At 47.2% G+C, this 9,420-nt stretch overlaps 1 long non-coding RNA gene across 1 annotated transcript; it reads right to left on the bottom strand.

Annotated features, from left to right (window-relative positions):
- Nucleotides 1–3,208: 3,208 nt before the first annotated feature.
- LOC128344862 (uncharacterized) lies at nucleotides 3,209–9,098 on the bottom strand. Its single transcript, XR_008316104.1, has 3 exons — nucleotides 8,929–9,098; nucleotides 6,035–6,176; nucleotides 3,209–4,844 (listed from the first exon to the last, which is right to left on the bottom strand). It is a non-coding gene; the product is annotated as an uncharacterized LOC128344862 (long non-coding RNA).
- Between the last annotated feature and the right edge of the window lie 322 nt (nucleotides 9,099–9,420).

Here is a 9,420-nt window from a genome sequence, read left to right as displayed (position 1 = left end):
TTAAATCACAAAATCAATTTTTAACAAACTGGTGCTGCTGGAAGGGCAAGCCAGCACAGCCAAGCCTCCCCACCCCTCCCCTCTAATCCCCTCTAACAACAGAGCACAGAGAAAAGCACATCCAAAGAAAGGAAGGTGGGATTTGAGTGGGATGGGGAGAGGGGTTGCCTGCAGAATGTTGCTTACTGAACAAGGACCACACCTTTGAGTGAAGAGCTGCTTTCACGCAGCAAGCCTGCTCTGAAAAGAGACTGAAGAGCTACCTCCGGCTCTTTAGAGCTTGAGGCTGCGCCCCCTTTGCATGTGATGTGTCATGTGATGATATCACATGCAAAGGGGGCGTGGCCTCAAGCTCTAAAGAGCCTGAGCGAGCTCTTCAGTCTCATTTCAGGGCAGGCTTGCTGCCTGAAAGCATCTGTTTTCCCTTTCTCTACCTCTCTGGAGGGAGAGAAAGGGGAATAGAGGCTTTCAGGCAGCAAACACTCCCTGAAAATAACCGGAAAGTCGGTGCTCGGGGAGGCTGGGAGCGGGGTGCAGCCTCAACTCAGATCTCTGTTGTGCGGCTGCGTGAGTGGGGGCGGCAGTGGGCACCCGGCTGGGGCAGGGATATTCAAAAAATAAAAATTAAAAACCCTCCCCAAACACACACACAACTGTGGTGTTTGGGGGTGGGGCATGGCAGGCACTTGGCGTCCTCCTGCAACTGGCGCCTAGGGCATGTGCCCTGCCTGCCCCACCCTGGTTACACGTCTGCCACCATCAAAGCCTGAGGACCGGTTTTCACAGTCCGGTGATCATAATTATGCTGCTGAATGTTGGGTGGTGGAGGGAGGAGGAGGCATGGATGCTTCCGATTCCCAGTCATCTGTGTGCTGAAAATGACCTGGAAAGAGATCATGTGGTTGTTTGGCATGAGCAACCAATGTCAGCAATCTTAGATTTGAACTATGGGGACCGATGCTGGTTGTCGTGCAAAGCAACCATGGCTGAACCCTTGCACACAATCACTTCCTAGTTGTTTTCACCACACATTAAAATGCTAATCGAGAGTACATGCACCTTTTCTTGCGTCTGCTGTCCAACATTTGCTGGCATAACTATGATTGCTGGATCATGAGAAGTGGCCTTGATTTTGTCAAAGGGGGGTGGACTGTTAACATTAAGATTCCGTGAAGCTTCAGTGTCCAATTTGATTTGATGGAGATTCAGCTGGATTCAGTTGAAGCTTCAAACTGACACGGAACCAGTTTGGTACAAATGGAAACAACCATAGACAAACTGCACAGATTCACTTTCGAAACATTCTGCCATGTCAGCCCATCCCCTCTGTCATTCACCCTTCCCCAACCCCTGCAGGTACTTTCTGGGCACAGGCAGGAGACAGGTTGGATCTATTTTGATTTTTATTTAAGCATCACCATTTAATTGTTGGAGGGGAGGAGTTTGACTAACCCCATTATTACAGCAAAAGTTGAGCCCATTAAAGAGTAGCTTGAGAAAGTTGTTTAAGATCAAAAAGCAAGTAAGCTTTGCCCCGTACCCCAGGAAGACACGAGACACAAAGGTATTGGTATAAACGAGGGCCACAATTTTATTTAAAACTTCAAACGAACTTAATTAACGAGCAGGGATTGGCTCACCACCCCTACAGTGCGGTATCTGGAGGCATGCCCCACCAAGGCGTGTCTCCCCAATAGCCTAGGGCGATGCACCAGGGCTCCAGGTAGCCCCAATGCTCTAGAGCAGGAACTGCCCAACTTAGCCAGCCTAATGCCAGGCCTCTGCCATAGCAGCACCCTCCAGTAGTCACCTAGCCATTCCAGGGAGTTTAGCCTGACAGAGTAGATCAGTCCAGGCCAGGTCTCCCTGAGCCACCCAGCCTCTAGGGAGCTGACCTGTCCGAGCTATAGCCAAACACTTACCTACAGGTACTCACTGACCTCCGATGTTATCCCCAACCGCACTGTATCTGCCAAATTGTGATCAATGAAGGAATGCCTTACTAACTAGCTAATGTCAGTACAGTCCAGAGCAGGCAAAAAAGGACGTGCACCACGGGCCAATCAGGTGAGCGCCCAAAAAGTTCCTGCCCAGCCTCAAAAGACGACCAGCTCGGGCCCAGACTGTACCCAGGGAGGGTGCCTCCAATGAGCGGAATAACGCTGGAGATGCCGGAGCAGACTGGCGTGCCTAGGCCCTGCCCCCGCATGATTAGGCCAGCCAATTAGGCTTCGCCTGCACTTTGGGCTCCTTGCAGGGGGACGGAGGCAAAGCCTCCGCACCACCCAATCGGGTGGCAAGCTCCTGCCCAGTGCTTAGCAGAAGAAGCTTTTCACAGCATGGCAGGAAATGTTATTGCCTGTGAATGCCTGGCATCAAGCTGCAATTGAAGGCACAACTTCAGAGGGTGGTACAAAGGATGGTAACCCTAATTATGTTCCCAGCTTTGGCCGGGGTAGGAGTACGATCTTGACGCAGATGGGGAGATAATTATAACTATTCATATATGATTATTTCTCTGGAGCACCTGCATCTCTGGCAGGCTCAATTGCTTCCATTTTACATACAAAGGGCATTTGCACAGGAGTCCTAAAGTGGCTCTTACTTCCTCTGCTTTGTAATGTGCACACTGCCTAGAGATTTCTATAATAGGCAGTATAGAAATTCATTCAATCAATCAAATAATGTAAATATAAAACCTGCGTTGGGCAGCTTGCTCATTTGCTTCACAAATTCTTCTCCTTCACTTTTCTTTCTCCTGCATGAACGATTATAGATGGTTGTCAGGTGATAACTGATTAAGTCTGATACATTGGTTTCTTTTTTCATGCGATAACAATTATAAACTGCGTAGTCTCTCTGTCACTATATAGGTGTTACCATTTTATTCTGTTGTTGCTGATTGTTATGGCATTGTGGAGTTGCTAAGATACGTGTGTCTTTTAGTGTTGCCAAGAGTTGTGCAGGAGCATGAAAATATGAGTGTCAGGAGCTCATAATCCTTACTTCAAATACAAGGTGGGCATTACAGTCCCGAAATTCTTCTCCAGCTTGGATTAAAACCTGTTGGAGTAGAATTCCCTCCCTCCCTCCTCCATCCAGATTTGGATTAGCTCAGATATATGAAGTGCTGTTTCCCATATTTTTGTTTTTGGAAAATAGCTTGGCATATTTCTAAGCTAATCCAAATTACATAAGAACAGCCCTGCTGGATCAGGCCCATGGCCCACCTTGTTCAGCATCCTGTTTCACACAGTGGCCCACCAGATGCCACTGCGAGCCTACAGGCAGGTGTTGAGGGCATGCCCTCTCTCCTGCACTTGCTACCTTGCAACTGGTATTCAGAGGCATCCTGCCACTGAGGCTGGAGGTGGACTTTAGCCCTCCAACTAGTAGCCGTTGATAGACCTCTTCTCCATGAAGTTTAAAGCCATCCAGGTTGTTGGGTGTCACCACATCTTGTGGCAGAGAATTCCACAAGTTGATTATGCATTGTGTGAAAAAGTACTTCCATTTGTTGGTCCTAAATTTCTTGGCAATCAATTTCATGGGATAACCCCTGTTTCTAGTGTTATGTGAGAGGGTGAAGAATTTATCTCTATCCACTTTCTCCACATCATGCATGATTTTATAGATGTCTATCATGTCTCCCCGCAGCCATCTTTTTTCTAAACTAAAAAACCCCAGGTGTTGTAGTCTTGCCTCATAAGGAAGGTGCTCTAGGCCCCTGATCATCTTGGTTGCCCTCTTCTGTACCTTCTCCAGTTCAACAATGTCCTTTTTAAGATGTGGTGCCCAGAATTATACGCAGTACTCCAGGTGTGGCCACACCATAGATTTGTATATGGGCATTCTAATAATAGCAGTTTTATTTTCAACCCCCTTCCTAATGATCTGTAGCATGGAATTGGCCTTTTTCACAGCAGATGCACATTGAGTCGACACTTTCAACGAACTGTCCACCATGACCCCAAGATCCCTACCAGTCACTGACAGCTCAGATCCCATCAGCATATACTTGAAATTGGGGCTTTTCATCCCAATGTGCATCACTTTACACTTGCCAACACTGAAGCGCATTTGCCACTTTGTCACCTACTCACCCAGTTTGGAGAGATTCTTTTGGAGCTCCTCACAATCTGTTTTGGATTTCACTACCCGAGTTTGGTATCATCTGCAAATTTGGCCACTTCGCTGCTTAGCCCTACTTCTAGATCATTTATGAATAAATTAAAAAGCACTGGTCCCAGTACAGATCCCTGGGGGACCCCACTTCTTACTCCCCTCCATTGTGAAAACTTTCCATTTATCCCTACCCTCTGTTTCCTGTCTTTCAACCAGTTAGCAATCCACACATGTACTTATCTCCTTATCCCATGACCGCTAAATTTCCTCAAGAGTCTTTGATGAGTCTTTAATGATTTTGGAAGTCCAGGTATACTATGTCAACTGGATCACCTTGATCTACACACCTGTTGACACTCTCAAAGAACTCCAAAAGGTTCATGAGGCAAGATTTGAAATTAATCTGGGAGAGCTTGCCCATCACTAGGGGTGTGTGTTCTAGTGGTTATAGTAGTGATGTATGGGAGCCAAAAGGTGCTTTGCTTCTATTCCTATTCCTAAAATAGGAGCACATCTGATTGCCCAGGAAAAATGCTGAAGAGCCAAGAGCCAAAGTCGGTTCCTAGCACTGGTGTGTGAAATCGAAGGTGGATCATCCTACCTCCAAAGATCTGAGCCAACAATTGCTAGACAGAGATGGCGCGGAGGTCTTGAGATGCTTCTTTAATTAACATCTGTGTGATATACTGAGATAAACTGCTAGTTGACTTAATGATTCCCTACGGAGAGAATAAAGATGCCTTCAGATAAGAGATAAACAACAAACCTTTATGCTGCAACAAGTAAAATCATGCTTAGAGAAACAGAGAGCTTTGCTTCAATCAAACTGACCCGAAGAGTCCCAAGTGGCAGGCCATATTGCTGCCATGGTGATCTGCCATCATCTGCAGTGTTTATGGTGCAACAGTTTTAACCCATATCTCACAGGATCCTCTGTAGCTGCAGGCCAGCCTGCCTCATGTTTTATACTGGACTAGAAAGACCAGACTATTATGAGGTGCTAGCTTACTCAGGACTAGCTGGCAACTCTGTGGCATAGTCATGCCTGAAGTAAACAATGCATGGCTGGAAGTGATGTGAGGGTGTCAGCAGCAGGCAAGATTAAAGCAAGTGGGGGGGGGGAAGAGGAGCAGAGGCCTGGACACAGAGCAGGAGAGACACTTTCATTTTTAAACAGGGAGGGACTCCATGCCTGATCTTCCAAGTTGCATGCCTGTTTTACAGACCCGTATCCTACCTGCGCATGGACTTGACTTGGACTGTTGGACTGTTGGAAAGACCAATGCTCTAAAATACTTCTGCCTGGTGAGTCAAAGGAACATAAGAAGCTGTCTTATACTGAGTTAGACCATTGGTCCATGTAGCTTAGTACTGTCTGACTTTCCTGCTCCTAGGGAAGAGGTGGAGGGGCCTCACTTGACTAGACCACCTCAGAGGCCATTTCAGAGGACACTTAGAATGGCAATGGTGCACCCTGTGAGACAGTGGACCAAGAAGGGAGGTTACAATGGAGGTCTATAGGAGTCATTCTTCAGCCTGCTTTCACATGCAGAAAGTGCAAGATGGTAGCCTAGGAAGACCATCATCTGAAGGAGTCACCACATTGAAGCTGTTTCAATTCACTTGAAGATGGTAGCTATAATGTGTAGACCAGCCCTCATGAGCACATGTTATTTCGTAGTACAGTCGTCCCTCATCAATTACAGTTTCCCCAATCGCGGATTTGAGTATCTGCTACTGGGAAATTGTGACTGCCCTTGCCAACCGCAACCCGAGTATCCGCAGTTTGTTGAGGTTCTTTTCTTTTTAAAAAAAGATGGTTTGGGGGGATTTCAGGGGTCAGGGGGTCATTTCTGGGGGTCAGGGGTGATCATCTTCATCTTCAGGGGGGATTTTTTCTGTTTTTTACCTTGCTTTGCGGTATTTTCTTGACCACGATTCCCCTAAACCTCCGTTTGCCATTGCTTTCAATAGATCTCCAACTGCAAATTCGGAATGGAACCCTCGTGGGGACGACTGTACTCAGGGATGACTGTACTCAGGGAAACATACTGTGAATGGGGAACATTTCACTGAATTATTTTTATGTGGCTGTTATTAGGCAGTAAATAACACACAACATTCTAGCCATTTGCCATGCATCATCCAGGGTGCAGCTTGTTTGCCCCAGCCTCATATGAACAGAGTACAAGCCCAAGAGGGTTTTCTAATTGGCTGCTGGGCAGGGAGTGGGCCATGTTAGGCAGCCATTGAGGCTCCTGCCCTTCTTGCCTGGCAGTCCATGTTTGGAGAGTGACCAAGGTGGATGCATCTTGTCACTCCTTTTGGTCAGTGGTAGCAGTGGCAAACTCCCGGGCAGACCAGACATGGCCCGCTTCATCAGCAATGCCTTGTCCAGGCACTTGGTGGTGGTGGTGGCAGCGGCAGCTTTTCTTGCCTAAGTGACCCATTGACCTATAACTTATTTCTGGCATGAGCATGTTCATAGGGGGTGATGGGCATCAGGGCCTTCCCTCTTGTGGGGTCACTGCGCAGCAGTGCTCTATTCTCTCCCATCCCTTTTCCTCACCTGCCCATGTTTCATCTTCCTCCCAAAAAACAAACACGCACCAGTAATCAAGCAAACTAAAACAGAGGTAACAGTTAAGGGGTTTGAGGTAGTGGCTTTTGGCCTGAGCATGGCTTATTGTGGGGGCTTCTGCCTCTTTATAGGCAATCCTGCACCCTGGCCACAGTTCCTTTTCTGATATCTCTGCTCCTTCTTCTCTTTGCTGGGAAGGACTGCTGCGTGCAGGTTTGGTGGCCGTAATTGGGGTCTGCTAATTACACAGAGGAGTTTGTGTTGGCACTATGCCCCCTAAGGAAGCAGGTGGAAAGAAAGGCCCATTTGGCCATCAAGGCCGCCACAAACTTTTCATCCTCAGATGAGGAGGAAGATTTCAGGGCAGTTCAGGCCCTTATAGCCTGACTGGGGGTGCTTGTGAAGATCAAACATGCCTGTTTGGTCCAGGTGCTGGTGAGTCCATCTGGGATTCCTACCAAGCGGAACAGGAATGTGAGGGATACAAAAAAGGAAAAAAAACTGATGTAGACTCTTTTGGATAGAATAGCATGACTCAAAGCTGAAGGTGCCGTTCCATTTGTTCTACCAGCTGATTTAAAAGAGGAAACATGGTTCCTGCACCAAGCCAGCCGGGGCCAGGCCCAGATGACCAGATCACATGGGGACATGGTGAAGTCCCTCTAAGGGTTTGGTCATGGCCTTCAGCCCTATATGGGTTTTACCCCCCACCAATGTCCCAGATTTGGGGTTTAGTAAACTGGGGCTTTTAGCAGGGGTACAGGGTTGGTGTTCTGGCTTCTCCAGGCAATACCTTTTCCCTTACAGGGCATGCAACCAAGACTGGCAGGGTAGTGATCTTCGTGGCCCAATTTCCTGGCCTAGAGCAGTGGCCAGCACTGTTGTTCCTATGTCAAGTTCTCCTCCCTCAGAGAACTATCCTTACGGTCATGGATCCCAGCCTTTGAGTGACCACATTCTCCCTGCCACCAAAGAGTGCATTTGGAAACAGGAGGTATGTTGATATGTTCCAGTTAAAGGTTTAATGAACCAGAAACTTTGTCTGGTGAGCAGGATAGGAAACGTGAGAAGTCCAAATGCAAACCCATTAAACACAATTGGGTAGGGATGTGCGAACCCGCTTGACCTTGAGCTGGTTCACCATCAAGCCAGCCCGGTCCGACTACTCACTGGACGCCTCAGGCTAAGTTAAGTAGCATCAGCCGTAGTGCCATGATGCTATCTGGAGCTAAGGTGTGATGCTTGATGCTTGCCTGATGTGTTACAGGCAAGACTGTCACCAAGGGTGGCAAGTCTCTCGCTACTGCACTGTAGGGGGGCAGGGAGCCAATCCTCATTTGCTTTCATTGGCTGTTTAACTAATAAAGTTTTGACCCTTTACTGCCAAAATCTGCCTCATGGGTGCAATGGATCTAGGAAGGGTCACGCCATGATCTCAGCTTGCTCTAAAGAATGAACAAGACAGGCTGCTTTGAATTTGCATGTTTATATATTTTTTCATGTCTATATATATTTGCTGTTCGCACACAGTTTGTTGCTGGTTTTGGTTTGTTCTTTACACGTGTGGCCCTTTTGTCATATGTTCAAGTCTGGCTGGAATGGCAAGACATGTGCAGCCATGGATGGGACTGTCTCCCCACTGTTCACCATCCCTGTCTTTCTCCCCCACCCTATATTGGGGGAAGGGTGCGCCCAGTTCCCCTTGAAAGCTGGCCAAACACAATACGGTTTTGTTTCTTTAAATTTCCCAAACATATCTGAAGGGGAAGAGAGAGGAGGAGGATGGGGGCATGGCACTTTGGCCAAGATGTAGCCATCAAGAGCTACCTTAGCATGCATAGAGCTACCGTGTCCCTGGGCAGGTCTGGGCCGCCCTCTATTATTGCAGTTCCAAAACTGGCACAAGACCACAGTTATGGCGGCATCTGCGTTCTGATGGAACACTTTGGCTGCCAGACCTCAGTTCTCGGTGGCAAACCTTACTGCAAACTGAAGGTTCAAATTGGAGTTTGGTGGGGAAAACCACAGGTCGCTTTCGGCTCAAAACTTTGGTTCCACGAATTTGGACGTAATGGAGTTCCAACCTCTACCTTGTTAAATTTTGGTTTCGGCCATTTTTTTGTGCTCAATAACTTGTTGCATTGGTTATTGCTGGTCCATTTCCAAGCACATGGCTTGGCACCCAAGGGCTTGAAAAAGTGCCTCTTCCCTTGCCAGCCTACCTGTTCACTGAGGTCATAATTGGAGGCCCTCCTCCAGCCTTTTTAGTGGTGGTGATGCCCTTTTGTAGATATTTCTTCCCAAGGAGACTCACCTAGTGCCAGGAAGACAACAGTGGTTGTGCACCAGGCAAAGACTTTTTTTATTTCCCCAGGTCTTTGAACACATTTTTAAAGCTTCTTATACTGTTTTAGTGCTGCTCTGAAATGGCTGCTTTCTATTACTGTATAATATCTACTCTGTAAGCTGCTTTGGAGTATTGTTTTAACAGAAAGGTGGCCTAGAAATATGTTAGCTTAATTAATTAATCAATTTAATTCCGCACCATCTGATGTTTCTGTCTGCAAAGGGAGCCCAAATATAATTTCTAGGGTGCTTTGGGGAAAGCCATGACAGTTAAACTCATATCAAACCAGTATAAGGTTGTAAAGAGGACAGACTCAGTCTCTTTCTCTCTCTTCTTGTGAATTTTATAGAATGCATAGGGTAATTTC

The sequence above is a fragment of the Hemicordylus capensis genome, chromosome 2 (assembly GCF_027244095.1).
Source record: "Hemicordylus capensis ecotype Gifberg chromosome 2, rHemCap1.1.pri, whole genome shotgun sequence".
Lineage (NCBI taxonomy): Eukaryota > Metazoa > Chordata > Lepidosauria > Squamata > Cordylidae > Hemicordylus > Hemicordylus capensis.
The sequence above is the reverse complement of the archived record's forward strand: the minus strand, read 5'-3'. Positions and strand labels throughout refer to the sequence as shown.